This window comes from Neoarius graeffei, chromosome 5 (genome assembly GCF_027579695.1).
Source record: "Neoarius graeffei isolate fNeoGra1 chromosome 5, fNeoGra1.pri, whole genome shotgun sequence".
NCBI lineage: Eukaryota > Metazoa > Chordata > Actinopteri > Siluriformes > Ariidae > Neoarius > Neoarius graeffei.
In genome coordinates, this window is record NC_083573.1 from 67934473 (window position 1) to 67953597 (window position 19125).

The following is a 19125-nucleotide window of genomic DNA, read 5'->3' on the forward strand; positions in this document are numbered from 1 at the left end:
AAATCCAATCCTACATGCACAAGTGAAATCGGGCTATTGTGCAAGGTGCATTGTGCACCCGAGCCACAGGTGGCGCTACACGCCCCATCGTGTTGGTACACTTCCGGTTGTCGTCATGAAGAAGATAGTGTTGCCAGATACTGTTGACGTTTTCCAGCCCAAAACATGTTCAAATCCGCTAAAATGCACTTAAAACCCCCAATCTGGCAACACTAGCAGTTCCGTGTTCAAGCTGTTAGGCTTGCTCTAACAGACTGTATGGCTACAAACTGTCCGGCGCAGACCACTGTTTTGTAAGACAACTTATTTTGCACAATAATATTTTTCTAAAGTCCATTTTTTGCTTACAAAAAATATATATTTTTTGCTTACAATTTAACTTATGTCTTAATAAACACAAAAAGTTCAACTGTTTTGTTTTTATTGACATTCTTCAGATGTTGGACATTATATATATATATATATATATATATATATATACACACACAAATACAGTGACTTCCCCGATAGCAGAGGGTCGTTGAAACGACGTAGAGTTTTGGTCAGAATGGTCGGTTTCCGTCGTACGTCAGAAAATCAACGTTGAAACGGCGCCGTGAAACGTCGATTTCTCCGCCGTCTGAGAGGGTCGATTTATCACCGTTGAATCAACGTGGGTAAAGGTTTATCTGTCGACCGTCAGAGAAGGTTGAATATACGACGTTGAACCATCGTCACTTTTGCCGGCCAGTTTTCAACATTGGTAGGATGAGCAACTGGCCCGTAGCCAGGGGGGATCGGAGGGTTCGTTCGATCCCCCCGCGACACCGCGCCCCGGACACACACGCCCCTCAAGATTACTCAAGATTTATTCATTTGTTCATGTCCGATGAATATACATTGATTCACATTTAAATTTACAATATCAAATCCAGACTAATCAAAAAAGAAAAGTAGACTAAGTGAGGACGAGTTAGAAAAACGGGTTCATTTCTCCTATGTTTATGTTTACACGTTTTGTTCAGACTGCTTTACACCCCAATCCAGTGGGTGGCGGTAATGCCCCCATTAGACCCCTTTCACTGACGTCACCCGAAACCGGAAGTAAACAAACCCTGCGCCACATTGGAAGACCAACAAACTCGTGATTAGGGGGAAATAAAGGCAGCGCGCGGTATGTGAACCCACGAGGCACTTGGTTCATCATAAACCTACAATGGTAAACTTTTGTGCTGTGTTAGGGTTCTAACAAAGCTGATGGGAAAGGTGAAAAGAAGTCTTTCTACAGAATACCAGCTGTGATTGAGACACAAGCAAACCAAGGAGCTTTCTGCCGGGAGACAGAGAGAGGATTTAGCTGCTTTATGCAGAGCGGATCTGAATACTTCAAGTCTATTTTGTTACTGGTAAGTCACTAGGCTAGAGTGTTGTAGAACATTTTTTTTTAAATGTTTACTGAATAAAAATATCCTTAATTTTATCAAATATTCTCTACTCTATATTTCATTTCTTTCTTTTGTTTTAATTTTCCTCCCTCCATCCCTCTTTGGATTTTAAATATAGTTTTTCCCCATGTCCAAATAATAAGGTAGGGTGGCATTTAGAAACCCATAGCCTACTGCTGACTTTCTTTATCAATGCTGCATCAAATTAATTTTGGTTATGTTTTTCTGTTTCCATGTACAGGTGTCTGCGCCGCAGGAGGAATAGGCCACAATTATAAATAAATCATAAAATGTTTCTAAGAACTTGTTCAAGTGTGTTCTGTTCCTTATAAATGTTAAAAGTTATGCCTCATTAGATAGCTTGACAAACATTAGGAGAGGTGCATTGTTGCATGCATTTTTATATCCTGTTGTACATTAAACAGGACGTAGCCTACGCACATTGATATAAATTAAGTTTCACTTTCATGGTTGAAGTATGCATGTGTGTGTTCATCCTAGGCAAGAGCCCCGATGCTTTATTGTTAGCTAGTTTAATTTAGCCTGTTTTGCTTAATTTGTAGCCTTCCTGTTGTACATAAAACAGGAAGTAAAGTTGGATGAATCATCGCCGAAAATTCAACTATAAATCGACCGAAATACGTAGTTGAATAAAGGGTGAAAGGGGGTCTATTCTCTGTCGACCACCAGCCACTTTTCAACGTCGTTTCAACGGAAACTCGTATGAGCAAAGCGGTGTTGAATCAACGTCGGTGATCGACGGTGATTCGACGGCGTATAGGTCGAAGAACATGCCGATGATTCCACGTCGAATCAACGACCCTCTGCTATCTGGGTTGTTTATGTACACAATTCACAGCTATGCAACAGCTGTACAGATGTATTTGGTGATACAGTAAGTGAGCTAAATTTTAACAGTGCAAACAATGCCACAAAAAGAAAAGATTCATGCCGTTGTCATGATTCGTTGTCATGCCGACCGAGGCTGTTGTGTTTCCCGCTTGTGGTCTCGTCACTCGTCACTTCCGGAAGTAGCTCGACAACTAGCTCGATAGGGTATACATGCACAAAGTAGCTCGGCAGAAATCACATAAACTAGGTCGTGTAGCTCGATTCCGAGAAATCAAGTTCGGTTCAATTTCAGCCGAATTAAGGTGTATACATGGCATTTTGAACTTCGATTTCAGTCGAGCAACGGCAGAAATTCGATTCTCTCTATGTGCATGTAAACATAGTGAGTATGTTGGGCTGATCAGAGTTCATTCAAACAGCAGTTTGGCCTTTGTCATTACAGGCAGCAACCTCAGTGGGGGGGTGGAGTGGCTGTTCACAATACAGTAGAGACAGTTTGCACCTTGAGAGGAATACACAAGTTTTGCAGAGGGGAGGGGGCATGCAGCAGAAGTGAAACTCTCTGGGCCTGCTATTAAGGCTACATCCACACGACAACGGCAACGAGTTTTTTTTTTTTTTTTTAAATATCGTGTCCACATGGGCAACGGATCAGTAAAATATCAGGTTCATATGGCAACGCAACGCTTGCTGAAAACGATGCAATACACATGTCACACCTCTACGTGCGCTGTAAGACGGTCCCATTGGAGACACCAGAACAATAGAAGTAGACGCATGCACATAACTGCGCATGCGCACAGTGACTATCCCTGTCACTGTCACACGCACACACTTTCTCACTCCCTATCCTATGGATATAGTCCCTTTAAATCACGTGCTCGCTTTTTGAATGGAGACGCGGAAAGAGGAATGAACGGGGGTAGATGGAGAGAGGAATGAACGGGGGTAGATGGAAGCCGGTACGCCAACATTCTGATATCCTCCAGAATTCTTTAATGGTCCAGAATAAATTGAATGCTACACGTTGATGGATTACTTTGTTCTTCTATGCCCTTTTTGAGGAATGTATTGTCGGACTTAAACCAACATCCGAAGAGGTGAGATCGCTCCTTTTTTTTCCCTATTTTTGCTGGCGGGATTGACTCTGCCCTAAGGGCTATTCTCTCTCTCTCTCTCTCTCTCTCTCTCTCTCTCTCACTTTGCACCATTACACAATAAATATTCACAGTGAAAATATTTTGTAAGCGCGTTTCATGAACCAAGTTATAGGATTTGTTGACAACTCGCATTGAGTTCATTACACTTCTACCCGGCGTGAAGCACATGTGGTTGTGACGTCATCGTAAACAAATCCGTTCTACTCATCCAGACGACTTTGCAATGGCTCCGTCTGGAACCCGTTCTCAAAAGATTTCGTTTTGGGGCACCCAAAACGCCGGTGCCGTGTGGACTCCAGGCCGAAACGATAAACAATTTTATCAGATTCACCTGAATCCGTTGCTGTGTGGACAGGGCCTAAGTCTGTGCTTGAGTGCATGTGTGATAAATAAAGGCTTCTTGGCTTGTCCTCCTTCTGCACAAGCAAGAAATTACCATTGCCTTGGCTCTTGTTCAGCTACGACTTGAGAAATCCCCTACTATTTCAAGGTGTATCATGCAATATGCAGTATGTATTTATTTAGGAATCCAGGAAGCATGGTCATTACATGAGCCTGTACAGCCAATAGCATAAAATCAAAGTTGTTCAATAAGAGTAGATGCTGAAAATATAGCTCAGCTGCTGAAGTGTTCCCAAATCAAATGCATATCTAGGACTGAATGTATAATCACCCACGCAGACTTACTCTCAGGTCATTCTGTCTCAAAACAAGCAGTATACCTTTGATAGTTGACACAATAACAAAACAGGTTGTCAGGCAACCCTGTAGATGGAAGGAAGTGTAAGCTGATAAAGCACTCGCTGGCTGTAACAATAAAAGCTGCAGCAAACAAGTTTTTCATCATTTTATGGGCCTCAGAGCGATGATGATGGAATCAGAAGCCTGTTCAACAGGTTGATCCAAAGGAACCGCCTGAGAAAATTTGGTTGTGATTTATCAAAATTTTATATGGTCCTGGGTTGTTGTTGATGTGCTCAAAACAGACTGCAGTTTTACACCAACTTAATGACTGTACAATTGCAAATTGTAAACAATGAACAGAATGTCATAATGATGAATATGTCTACCAGATGTAATAAAATAGGACATTGCTTTCACAATGTAACTCATTATGTAGCAGCCATATGGCTTAGCCTACCAAAATTCTTATTAATAACTTTTGGCATAAATGGTTTCCAGAGGATATTTGCCAGGTAAGTTTAAATGAGTTTTAAAAGTCGTTTTCAAAAATCAAAAAAGCAAATAATACCATTTGTGGAAATGAAAGCTGTGGCGGTGGCATGGTGGTGTAGTGGTTAGTACTGTCGCCTCACAGCAAGAAAGTCCTGGGTTTGAGCCCAGTGGTTGATGAAGGCTTTTCTGTGTGGATTTTGTATGTGTCTGCATGAGTTTCCCCCACAGTCCAAAGGCATGCAGGTTAGACTAATTGGTGGCTCTAAATTGAACGTGAGTGTGAATGGTTGTTTGTGTCTCTGTCAGCCTTGTGATGACCTGGTGACTTGTCCAGGGTGTACCCCGCCTCTCGCCCATAGTCAGCTGGGATAGGCTCCAGCTAGTCTGCGAACCTGTCCAGGATAAGCGGCTATAGATGATGGATGGATGGATGGATGGATGGATGGATGGAAAAGCTGTGGCAGCAGGGGTGTGGCCATGCATCTGTTTGTGAATGGAGGGCGGGGCCAGGGAAGTTAAGTGGCAAAGTCAGTACATCTGCTGTTGATTAATGTTGTCTCCATGTGTTTTGCAGTGAGGGTGGAAGGTAGAAAAGGAGAGAGAGAGCAAATAGAGAGGATCTCTCCCAACCAGTGCACATGTCTGTGTGGTGTGTGTGTGTGTGTGTGTGAGAAGCATGAATGAGCAAAGTAGAGCTGAAAAGCTACAAAAGAAGGAAAATAAAAGTCTGTGTTAACAGCATTCCCTGCCTGCCATGCTTCAGTATTCCACCCATGTCAGGGGTTTACTACAGAAGCACTTTGAACTGAGCATGACCAAAGAATTTAGATAAAAGAAGGATGATGCTAAATTCATAGCTTTTAAAAGATATGAGCTGAAATATAAGCTTATATTGGGACTTATGATGGCTCTAGATGTTTTGAGTAAATGGCATCCATGCATGTTGCTGAGGAGATTTACTCAGTAGTACTTGGGTGGCCAACCCGCGGCTCGCGAGCCGCATGCGGCTCTTTGCCCGGTGTCATGCGGCTCTTACGTTCATATCGAAGTTTGTGTTTGTGTTTTTTTTTTTTTATGTGCGTGTGCGCTTTGCTTGAGTTCAGTATGGTATTTTCGTCAAATGCATCTTCACTTTGCTTGGGTATATTACGGTATTTTCAGGTCATGTCAAATGCGCATGTGCGTGAGATAATCGCTAAGTTTTTGGGCAAGGTGTATCTTGTGTCAAGTAGCCTCCCAAAATGGCAATGAAAAAATGCACAGCAAAACGAAAATATGAAGACGAACATAGGACATTTTTAACAGAGTGGGAGAGTTTATACTTTTTTGTTGAATGTAATGGCAAGCCATTCTGCCTTATATGTCAGTCGTCATTAGCTCATTTCAAAGCTTCCCGCCTCCCTGAATAAGCAAGGAGCCAGATATGCAACACTAATTGAAAACCTGCACGAAAGCTTTGTAACCCGGTTCCGTGATATACAACTGAAAAGGCCACAGGTTACGTTCCTCGTCGACCCATTCAATGCGGAGACGGACTGTTTGAAAGCCCCGCTTGTCACAGATGAGGGTGCGGCTGAGTTGGAGATGATCGATCTTCGTGAGGAAGAGCAACTGAAACCTGTTTTAAGGGAAGGCACCATTGAGTTTTGGAAAAGTGTGCCATTGGAAAAATACCCGAATGTGAAACGGGCTGCGCTTAAGATACTGTCAATGTTTGGGTCAACATACGTCTGCGAGTCTGTGTTCTCTACCATGAAACACGTGAAGTCAAAGCATCGTTCTGTTCTGACTGAAACCCATGTGAAAGAACTGCTTCGAGTGGCAACGAATACAAGCCAGATTTGAAGAGGATTGTTCAAGGCAAGGAATGTCAGAAGTCCCACTAAGCAACATGCATAGTAAGTGCACACAATATTGATTGCTGTAAATGACTGGCCTGTGGTATTAGTACTGACTGAAGGAGTAAATTTCTCTCATGTTGGCGTGTGACATTTACTATTAATCTGGCTGAGCAGAGGTGCGTGAGCGTGTGCGTGTGAGAGAGAGAGAGAGAGCGAGGGGAGGGCGATGTTCATGTGTGGTCATGTGTATGGTGTGGCTTTTTTTTGGTAATGCCATGAGTCCCACTAAGCAGCATGCATAGTAAGTGCACACAATGTTCATTGTTAAAAATGACTGGCCTCAGCCTGTGGTCTTAGTACTGTAGGAGTAAATATGTTGGTGCGTGACATTTACTATTAATCTGGCTGAGCAGAGGGGTGTGTGTGTGTGTGTGTGTGTGTGAGTGTGAGAGAGAGAGGAAGAGATGGGTGATGTTCGTGTGCCCATGTGTATGATGTGGCTCTTTGCGGTAATACAGTAAAAAATGTGGCTCTTGGTCTCCAACTGGTTGGCCACCCCTGCAGTAGTACCTATTAATGTTCAATATTTTGTGTCACTTAACCACTAAAAATGTTGTCAAATGTCTAATGAAATCTGATTGGTTGATGACATCCATATGTTTCCAATTACTAACTCATCCTACAATCAAGCAAGCAAGCAAGCAAGCAAGCATTTTTTTTTATTTACACCTCTAAGCACAAGTATAACACTAAAATATAATGTAACTAAAAAATGATATCAATAAACTGTAAGTTAAAACAAAAACTATGAATTTTGTAGAGAAAAAAATATATATATGCAAATGTAATTTGAAAAGAGGTGCAGGAAGCCCTAGAATAACTTGAAAGATAATCTAGCTAGGGGGCGGCACGGTGGTGTAGTGGTTAGCGCTGTCGCCTCACAGCAAGAAGGTCCTGGGTTCGAGCCCCGGTGCCGGCGAGGGCCTTTCTGTGTGGAGTTTGCATGTTCTCCCCGTGTCCGCGTGGGTTTCCTCCGGGTGCTCCGGTTTCCCCCACAGTCCAAAGACATGCAGGTTAGGTTAACTGGTGACTCTAAATTGACCGTAGGTGTGAATGTGAGTGTGAATGGTTGTCTGTGTCTATGTGTCAGCCCTGTGATGACCTGGCGACTTGTCCAGGGTGTACCCCGCCTTTCGCCCGTAGTCAGCTGGGATAGGCTCCAGCTTGCCTGCGACCCTGTAGAAGGATAAAGCGGCTAGAGATAATGAGATGAGATGAGATGAGATAATCTAGCTAGGGTTTCCTAGGCTGAGGAGTGAGCATTGATTTTTTTTTTTTTTTAATATATTTCAAACACATACACACAAAGGGGAGAAAAAACAAACGAACATGAGACTAGACAAAATAAGCCGGCAGTTGAATGAGATATTTGTATGAATTGAATTGGCTTGTCAGTAGGTAGAAAAAAAATATGATATAATTTTTTTCTTGAATGCTCTTTTAGGTAGCTGTTTGTCGGCAAGATCTAGAGAGTTCCAAACTTTAACTTCTGTGAACCTGATATTAAAAGTACCGAAACTTGTATGTACTTTTGGTAAATAATAAGATCGCTTAGTGGCAAGTCTTGTTTGATAATCGTGTTTTATTTATAATTAAATGAAAAAGGAGTCAAAGACAACAGGAAGTTCGTTTGAGTAATATTGTTGCATGAAAAGAGCTGTGTAAAGGATCAAACAATCACTGCAGTCTTTCAATTCAGTTGGATTTACTGATTATAGCTCTGTTAAACTGCATGAAACTAGAATGGAAATCTCCAACAATGTCCTCCCAACTAACTGACAAAGAGGACACACATCAAATTTGGTACAAAATATCAGTGGATGGAACTTTGTTCTGTGGAACTTTATGCAGCATTATTACAGCACCAGGCGGCACGGTGGTGTGGTGGTTAGCAGTCGCCTCACAGCAAGAAGGTTCTGGGTTCGAGCCCAGCAGCCGGTGAGGGTCTTTCTGTGTGGAGTTTGCATGTTCTCCCCGTGTCTGTATGGGTTTCCTCTGGGTGCTCTGGTTTCCCCCAAAGACATGCAGGTTAGGCTAATTGGTGGCTCTACATTGTCCATAGGTGTGAATATATGTGTGTGAATGGTTGAGAGGAGAAAACCTCTATAATAATCCAGTAGAAAGCAACAGGAAACCACTACTGTAATGTTCCCTAGAGACTTTGATGGCTGAAGCCATCAGAGTGGCCACGTCGCTGTAGTGATATGCCAAAATGGATGGCTGGATTACAGCACCATTTGGTTATAGTTGTACAGTCATATGTTTTTTTCTCATCCTGTTTTAAACAACAACAACAATAACAATAACAAAGTTTATTTGAAAAAAAAAACTCTTCTGTGTTTGGATCCCCATTAAAGCAATGGACTGTTATATGGGAACTGTTTTAAAATTTATATTGTTTAATCTAGAGGTTATTACTAAATCTTCTGTGCATGCTAGGCAAGTTAAAGTGACACGACTGAAGTGAGATTGTGTACCGGTAGATTTGAAAATCTGTTCTGCGTCTGTCTCACTCCCGCTTTCCCAGCATACAATATTACCAAACCCTCTACGTTTAAGTACCATAGTCAACAAACTTATACACAAATTGTGCACAGAAAAAATTCTGCACTTGATTATATCTCAGCTATTTACAGCATACAGCTGACCTAAACTCACCCCCCATCCCCCCAACCCCATTAAATGGTTTCCAATGGTGTAATTTTGTCCACAATATCAAACAGATATCTAGTGTATGAGAATGGAAAACAGCATGCACTTTGGATTTTCACCACAATCTACACTTATGTCCCAAGCAACCAAAAATAGAGAGTAGTTTTCTTAGGTTATCAATTCAGCTTTGGTGACTGAGTCTTTATGTTTTTTTTTTTTGCATGTGTTATGAAAGACTGAGTGCTCTTTTCACTACAGTAGAGTTTGATCATCCATTAAGTGTGATGGGAGTTTTTGAATATTTGGTGCATTGTAGGGAAGATTAAAGGAACACACTGTTATTATGTCATTGGTACACTGAGACTGCACCAGCCCAAATGTGCTTTCTGCATCTCTTAGATTCCCCTAGAGCAGTGTTCATGTAAGAGCCTTGTACTCTATAGGTTCAGGAGGACCAGATAGCTCTGTTGACCTTTGATATAATGCTTAAAAGTGCAGGACAGCATTTCTGCAAATTATGCAATTTTCCATAACTTTCATGTTAGCTAAAATCATGATGTGTCCACTGTGCAGAACATACATTCAGAAGAGAAAGAGCTGAACTGTACATATGCTTGTTGCTTTAGTATTCTTTAGTATCTTTTACCTGCTAAGATGTATGTGGTATTCATTTAATGGCTTACACTAAGAACTAGTTAAGAAAGGAATAAAAAAGTTCATGGTGTGCTGTTATAGAAAAAAATAGTCAACAATGGTATGGTGTAATGCAGCCTGATGTGAAGTAGAGCTGCCACTCCAAAGTTGATTATTTTCCAATAAAAGGATGCCCCCAAAGTGTTTTAATCCTCTTATACCACAGCAATTTACCAATGCTAACATTTTTTTGTTTGTTTGTTTATTAAGAAATGACATGGCATTTTTATTATCCATTTACTTTGTTTAATATGGAACATCTCTGGCGAGACATAGTGGTACACACTGGTTAGCACTGTCATCTAACAGCAAGAAGGTTCTGGGTTCGACCCTCATGGCTGAATGAAGAATTCCTTTATGGAATTTTCATGTTCTTGCCATGGACTTCTCCTGCATCGGTTTCCTCCCACAGTCCAAAGACATGCAGGTTAGGCTAATTGGTGGCTCTAAATTGACCGTAGGTGTGAATGTGAGTGCGAATGGTTGTTTGTCTCCGTGTCAGCCCTGCGATGGCCTAGCGACTTGTCCAGGGTGTACCCCGCCTCTCGCCCATAGTCAGCTGGGATAAGCTCCAGCTTGACTGCGACCCTGTACAGGATAAGCGGCTACAGATAATGGATGGATGGATGTTCATCTGTGTTAGTCCTGCAATAGATTGGCATCCTGCCCAGATGGATGGATGGATGGATGGATGGATGGATGGATGGATGGATGGATGGATGGACAAATATCTATGAAAAAAGCTAGTGCCTGAATTACTTATGTTATAACAACTGTAAACAGTTCTTTCCTCACTAGCCTTTTTTCTCTCTGAACTTAAGACAAAAAAGCAGCTTGCCACATTAGCAAGAAATTGCAAATCCTTCTCTCATGAAGTTTTTCCTATAATAGAAAACTTAAAGATACAGCTTTACCTCTGACTGTAACAAAATTGTGATACAAGAGGCACCTTTCAAAAATGTTACATGTCTCCTCACAGAAAACTTCACCAAATCAACAATTACACACTTTTTTTTAATACAAAGGGTAATGAATGACTTATAACCATATATTTTGGTGGGGAAGGCTAACAATCGTAACAGCATAAACCTCTCAGAAAATTAAGTTTGAAGATGAAGAGATGAGTTCACACTTGAATTATGGATTACATAACATTACAGAGGACAGAAAAAGATACAGAGGACAGGAGGAGATGGAGGGACATTATTCGCTGTGATGACCCCTAACAGGAACAGCCAGAAGAAGAAGAAGAAGCAGGAGATTAACATTAGTTGATGTACAGTACTGTGCAAAAGTCTTCAGCATCTGTAAAGAAATGCTGTAGACCAAAAATGGCTTAAAATAATGAAATGAAATGAAATGAAATGTCTCAACATTAAAAATCTACTATAAACAGTAAGCCATAATAAATGAAACAAAGTTAATATTTGGTGTGAGACAACCCTTTGCTTAAAAAAATAGTAGTCTCAGGTAGAATGAGTGCAGTTTTATAAGGAAATGAGCTGTAGGTTTTACTGAGCATCTTGCAGAAACAGCCACAGTTCTTCTGGACACTTTGACTCTCACATTTGCTTCTTAATTTTGCACCAAAATCCAACAGCCTTCATTATGTTTTCTTTTTTAATCTGAAGTTGTCTCTTACGTAATATGCTGCTCAGGTACAAACTTTTTTTTTCTGTACCATTTCATTTTGTGCTGGAAAATGAACCTTTGGACTCTAAAATGTTTTTGTACTGACTCGATAATGTAGAAGTCATAAAATAGAAATCTATGGCAAAGTTTGTCTCATCTCATCTCATTATCTGTAGCCGCTTTATCCTGTTCTACAGGGCCGCAGGCAAGCTGGAGCCTATCCCAGCTGACTACGGGAGAAAGGCGAGGTACACCCTGGACAAGTTGCCAGGTCATCACAGGGCTGACACATAGACACAGACAACCATTCACACTCACACCTACAGTCAATTTAGAGTCACCAGTTAACCTAACCTGCATGTCTTTGGACTGTGGGGGAAACCGGAGCACCCGGAGGAAACCCACGCGGACACGGGGAGAACATGCAAACTCCGCACAGAAAGGCCCTCATCGGCTGTGGGGCTCGAACCCAGACCTTCTTGCTGTGAGGCGACAGCGCTAACCACTACACCACCGCGCTGCCAGCAAAGTTTGTATGAAAAAAAATTGGGGGCCTAAGACTTTTGCATGGTACTGTATATTTTCTTATGGATGAACTGCCACTGGTTATAAAGTTGTTACTATAGAAATAATAGTGCATCAGAACAAGCATATTTATAGAACTATTACAGCAAATTAATGAACAGTGCTGTGGTATAATGTTTTCTAAGGTACAGTTACAGTGGTGCTTGAAAGTTTGTGAACCATTTAAAATTTTCTATATTTCTGCATAAATATGACCTAAAACATCATCAGATTTTCACACAAGTCCTAAAAGTAGATAAAGAGAACCCAGTTAAACAAATGAGACAAAAATATTATACTTGGTCATTTATTTATTGAGGAAACTGATCCAATACTACATATCTGTGAGTGGCAAAAGTATGTGAACCTCTAGGATTAGCAGTTAATTTGAAGGTGAAATTAGAGTCAGGTGTTTTCAATCAATGGGATGACAATCAGGTGTGAGTGGGCACCCTGTTTTATTTAAAGAACAGGGATCTATCAAAGTCTGATCTTCACAACACATGTTTGTGGAAATGTATCATGGCGCGAACAAAGGAGATTTCTGAGGACTTCAGAAAAAGTGTTGTTGATGCTCATCAGACTGGAAAAGGTTACAAAACCATCTCTAAAGAGTTTGGACTCCACCAAGCCACAGTCAGACAGATTGTGTACAAATGGAGGAAATTCAAGACCATTGTTACCCTCCCCAGGAGTGGTCGACCAACAAAGATCACTCCAAGAGCAAAGCATGTAATAGTCGGCGAGGTCACAAAGGACCCCAGGGTAACTTCTAAGCAACTGAAGGTCTCTCTCACATTGGCTAATGTTAATGTTCATGAGTCCACCATCAGGAGAACACTGAACAACAATAGTGTGCATGGCAAGGTTGCAAGGAGAAAGCCACTGCTCTCCAAAAAGAACATTGCTGCTCATCTGCAGTTTGCTAAAGATCACATGGACAAGCCAGAAGGTTATTGGAAAAATGTTTTGTGGATGGATGAGACCAAAATAGAACTTTTTGGTTTAAATGAGAAGCGTTATGTTTAGAGAAAGGAAAACACTGCATTCCAGCATAAGAACCTTATCCCATCTGTGAAACATGGTGGTGGTAGTATCATGGTTTGGGCCTGTTTTGCTGCATCTGGGCCAGGATGGTTTGCCATCATTGATGGAACAATAAATTCTGAATTATACCAGTGAATTCTAAAGGAAAATGTCAGGACATCTGTCCATGAACTGAATCTCAAGAGAAGGTGGGTTATGCAGCAAGACAATGACCCTAAGCACACAAGTCATTCTACCAAAGAATGGTTAAAGAAGAATAAAGCTAATGTTTTGGAATGGCCAAGTCAAAGTCTTGACCTTAATCCAATGGAAATGTTGTGGAAGGACCTGAAGCGAGCAGTTCATGTGAGGAAACCCACCAACATCCCAGAGTTGAAGCTGTTCAAACAAAGCTTCACATACTTTTGCCACTCATAGATATGTAATATTGGATCATTTTCCTCAATAAATAAATGACCAAGTATAATATTTTGTCTCATTTGTTTAACTGAGTTCTCTTTATCTACTTGTAGGACCTGTGTGAAAATCTGATGATGTTTTAGATCATATTTATGCAGAAATACAGAAAATTCTAAAGGGTTCACAAACTTTCAAGCACCACTATATGTGCCTTAAATCATCTTTAAAGGTAAAATATTCAGGTTTACAGGCAAATAATGTCCTGTATATCTTATGTTACAAATGATGCATGATTTGTAACAAGGACAAAGAAAGCAACAGTTTCGTACCTTTTAATGAGAGTTTATATTTTGTAGTGTATGTGATCTTTCACTATTTGCCTGTCCCTGAAGAGAGAAGGACATATCTAATGTGTCCAACTTTAAAAGCTTCATTAAAATTCTAGATGTTATCCAACCCTTTGTAATGCTTTGCACGTATCCTGTGTGTGAAGATCACTGTGTGCTGACCTTTTTTCTGAAACACATAGGGCAAATTAAGTATCTTCCTTTAGTAGTGTGACAGTTCCTATTAGACACAGCACATTCATGTTGAGCACCCTTGTGCTGATAATCAAAGCGTGAATTGAGCACTAACTCTGTGTTATCAGTAGGGAAGATAGCACTTTCTAGATTACACATGGTAACATTGTGAGACATAAGGAAGGAGTTTATGAGATGTGAATCAGTGGCTGGCATAAGAACTCAAACTTTTCCACATTATGTACAGTTGGACTGTTTGTTTGTTTTTAATAATGTGTTTAATGGTGCTCCATGGGATGTTCAGAGTTTAGGTATTATTGTATAACCAACCCCTAATTGATGTTTCTCCAGAACCATGTCCTGGACTTGTTTGAATAGATCTTTGGTCTTCATGAAGCTGTTTGTTTAGGTTTATTCTCTAACAAACTCTGGGGCTTTCCAGGAACACGTATATTTATATTGTGATCATGTGACACTTTAATTGCACACAAGTAAACTCCATTCAGTGAATTATGTGACTTTTGCTGGCACCTAGTAGCACCAGAACTAATATAGGGTCAGACCAGTGGGGTGTATAGTCATGGGCTATTTCGTGTATAGTCATGACATACAATCCCAATGTAAAAAATTGAAAAGTTCAAGGGAGGGCAAATACTTATACAACACACTGTATATGAGAAAAGAATAAGTCTTTCTTAAGTTTAATTAGATCTATGATTACGCATAATATTTTATTACCTGGGCGGCATGGTGGTGTAGTGGTTAGCGCTGTCGCCTCACAGCAAGAAGGTCCTGGGTTCGAGCCCCGGGGCCGGCGAGGGCCTTTCTGTGCGGAGTTTGCATGTTCTCCCCGTGTCCGCGTGGGTTTCCTCCGGGTGCTCCGGTTTCCCCCACAGTCCAAAGACATGCAGGTTAGGTTAACTGGTGACTCTAAATTGACCGTAGGTGTGAATGTGAGTGTGAATGGTTGTCTGTGTCTATGTGTCAGCCCTGTGATGACCTGGCGACTTGTCCAGGGTGTACCCCGCCTTTCGCCCGTAGTCAGCTGGGATAGGCTCCAGCTTGCCTGCAACCCTGTAGAACAGGATAAAGCGGCTAGAGATAATGAGATGAGATGAGATTTTATTACCTCACTGTATGCAGTTGATATAAAATATTTACAAAGAAACTACACAACAGATATCACACTTAATCCTTGGTAAGTTTGAGACTTTTTTTTTCATCTTGATTCTTTGACATCAGAAAATGTGACTATTTTGCTATCAAGAGACAGCAAACTCCAGGGGCTGACTTTTGCCCAGCTCTGTGTCACTTCATCTCAAGGGCATACTACTGAAGTGTGTGCACACTACCATCACAACTGTCCACAAAAAAAATCCTCTTGGGACTTTGTGCTTTATGGCTTGTCTTTAAAGGGTGAATGACAAGGGAAGGATAAATATGTGCTTCAGGAACCATGCATGAATCTTTAAAAAGCATCCTGTTATTGGTATTGTTCATCTTGGAAAGCACGGAGCAGTTCAATGTCCAATGTGTTATGTTTGTTTTGTTTAATTTTGAAAAAATCCTATTAAAATGAACAAATCAAAGTTTTAGACAGTTGTGTTATTCATTATTCAGTCAATGTGTTTGCTCTAGTAGCTTCAAGGTGCATTTCTTGGCAGTCATAAAAAAGGAAAGGGAATTGGAATTATGTGCATGAACCAGTGAGGAAAAAAATAACTATCATCTTTGGCTCAGAAACCTGTCAGTCAAAGCATAATATTATTGCCTGCATACACTTGCTGAAAAAATAAATATTTATATTAGATTTACTCTAAGTAATACCCATGATTTTATGACCTTATCATTTTTTTTACCTCTGTATCAAAACATATATTGCTTCTGAAGTGTGCAGTGAGCAAATATCTGTAGAAAAAATTATTTATAGAACAAATCATCATAATGGAATTTTTGTGGACAGAAATTTTACCTGCTAGCTGTATCTTCTGCTGGAGCCTTCTGAGATTAGTTCATGTTCCAGCACCAGACTGGATGGTAATTCTCAAAGCAATTTATAGCCTTGGAAAAGGGGGAAAAATATATTTCTTATTTATGATTTGTTTTATAAAGTTGACTTTTTTCTTCTTATTCTCAGAAAGCCTACATATGAACTAACTGAAGACAGGGCAGCAAAATAGCGATAATAGCCCTAAATAGCTCTGAAAATCTCTGAAGATAATTAGAGGTATGTATGTTGTTTTTTAACACCAGTTAAAGTAAACACTGAACTATTTCTGTTGTTGTAGCAGCACTTAGTGTATAGGCTAAAAGTTTGATTAAAATAAAATCCACTAATTGTCTCATCTCATCTCATTATCTGTAGCCGCTTTATCCTTCTACAGGGTTGCAGGCAAGCTGGAGCCTATCCCAGCTGACTACGGGTGAAAGGTGGGGTACACCCTGGACAAGTCGCCAGGTCATCACAGGGCTGACACATAGACACAGACATCCATTTACACTCACATTCACACCTACGGTCAATTTAGAGTCACCAGTTCACCTAACCTGCATGTCTTTGGACTGTGGGGGAAACCGGAGCACGCGGAGGAAATCCACGCGGACACGGGGAGAACATGCAAACTCCGCACAGAAAGGCCCTTGCCGGCCACGGGGCTTGAACCCGGACCTTCTTGCTGTGAGGCGACAGTGCTAACCACTACACCACCGTGCCGCCCTCCACTAATTGTACCAGGTTATAAATGAGAAAACATTGTTCTGTTACACAATGCATGCTGTATCACTCTGACAAAGTGTCAGCATATAGACAAATGCTGCTCTCATTTTTCTTTTGATGAGTAAATTGCAATGCTAATTACCTCATGTCATGTTGCGAAACTATCAGATTTATAATACTCTAATTCACGTCATGAATGTGGGTCAATATTTCACACTAATTGACATCATTTAACTTCTCCACTCTAATGTATGCATTGCGCTAACATTTGATTTACTTCTCATATCCAAGACGTCCAACATTCAGAAACTGATCTGACGAATCAGATGTTTTTAATGGCAATTATTAAAGCACATGCATTCAACAAGGACTTCTTGGTGTCTCATAGTTGATTTTGAATCCCAAGAATCAACTAAACTTCTGAATTCTTGATCTTAAAAGCACTCCTTCTTAAAACCTCCAAAAGCGCTTTCTTACTATGCAGGGAATGGGGCAGTACAGTATGCACATATATCTGTTCCTGGGCTGTTGTGGTTCTGATTGTGCATAATCTTATTATAAGTGTATTTTATATGGAATTTTTATATCCATTAACCAACTGGCCAACAAACGTCTCTCTCTTTATCATGTTGAACTCTTTGTTTTTCCCATGGTGATTGATGACAAAGGGATTTTATGTGTGTGCAACCAAGGGCTGGTCAAATTATTACATTACATTTATTTTTTCAAATGTGACAGTTTTTATGGCTCCGCTACTAGGTGGTGGCATCAAATGTCTGAAATAGTTTTTCTTCAGTTGCTGGGTTTCACATGACATCACAACTGCTTCATTAGTTATTCAAAACTTTAGCTGGTGGTCTACCAAAGCTCGGTTGACAAAGTGTTTGTACGGAGAAGGTGCATTGCTAGCATGAAAAATGTCTTACACCTGCGTTGTTTTCGGTTGTTTGAATCGATCAAAACTGATAAAAGTTTCTTCAGGGTTCCCCGTGAACTAATAAAAAAGGGTGAACGAACACAGGATTTCACAAAAAGACGTCGAGAAAGGTGGCTTTTGAACCTCTCGCTGAAATCGAAGGGAGCTGAGTCGAAGCATGCTCGAGTTTGCAATGATCACTTTGTGAAAGGTTTGTATCTCCCTCTTAGCTATGTCATTAGTGTTTTCCAAGTACTTTTCTTGCTATGTGTCATTATTTTATGGTACTTTTTTAGTTACAAAGTGCTAAAGTCCCCAGCTGTTTCTTTGTTTACTCCTCATGCTTCACAAAGTGCATATGCATGAAGGCCACAAAAAAATTCTTACCCAGCCATGCAATGCGCCATGATCACTTCTCTGTCTTGTTTAACTAAGATCCAGGTCTTTAAAGGAGTTTCTGATGATCTTTGTGAGGAGAAAAATATTTTTGAGTAGTTTGAGTGGAAACTTTTGAATCATTGCTTGCATTTATACAAGCCATTTTTATGCAGTTATTGCATGCAGTTCACATATAGTACTGTGTGTTCCATATATTTACCCATGTATTAAACTTGACAATAATCTACAGTATATAGAGGATATTACATGGTGGTGCAAAGATATGAAGATTATTTTCGAGTGGTGAATGTGTATCTCATGAGTGAGCGCAGCAAATGAGTGAAAATATTTTCAACACGAGAAGATTTACTTTATATCTTTGTGCCGCCATTTAATGTTCTTTATATTATATAGACACATCCACAAAAAAACTGCAAGTCAATCAAAAGAATTTTAATTTTGAACTGGTTTGCCATTTTGGCAAGATGCATCCAGTCAGTGGGAAAACATTGGGAGTGGCGTCATCAGAGTGAAATACTGGGAATTATTATACATACTGTACAGGACACTTTTTCAATGGAATAAAAACATGTGTTCTATTCCCTTCTAGCCGGTTTCATTCATTTGGTTTAATAGCATGCAATACTGTTACCATATCGCTTATCCTACGTGTATTACGTAGCTCTACCCAATGAAGAATGAGCATTGAATATGGTTTATGATATTGCATGGTTGTCAAGACAACATGACGTCACACATCGGAGCTGATGCGAATATGCAGTGAGAGTTTTCTTCTGCATTTGCACAGAAGCATTTCTTTGTTCACCGGCGGCGCCCACAGTAAACTGCCACAGTGAATTGAAAATGCCATAAGATACATATTACATGTAAAATTTCTGTGGTAATAAGTAACTCTGAAAATTTGTAAACAAACATTGTCAGTCCTGCGCGCTGTGGCGCGTACACCTGAATGTGTGCCTCGGGCTGCGCGTGCGCCGAGTGAGCTCCAGCACGCACGCAGTGAACAAGGCGCACTTGTTCTCAATTAGAGAACTATGCGTTGGGCTATTTAAGGACTGCGCTGATGCAAATGC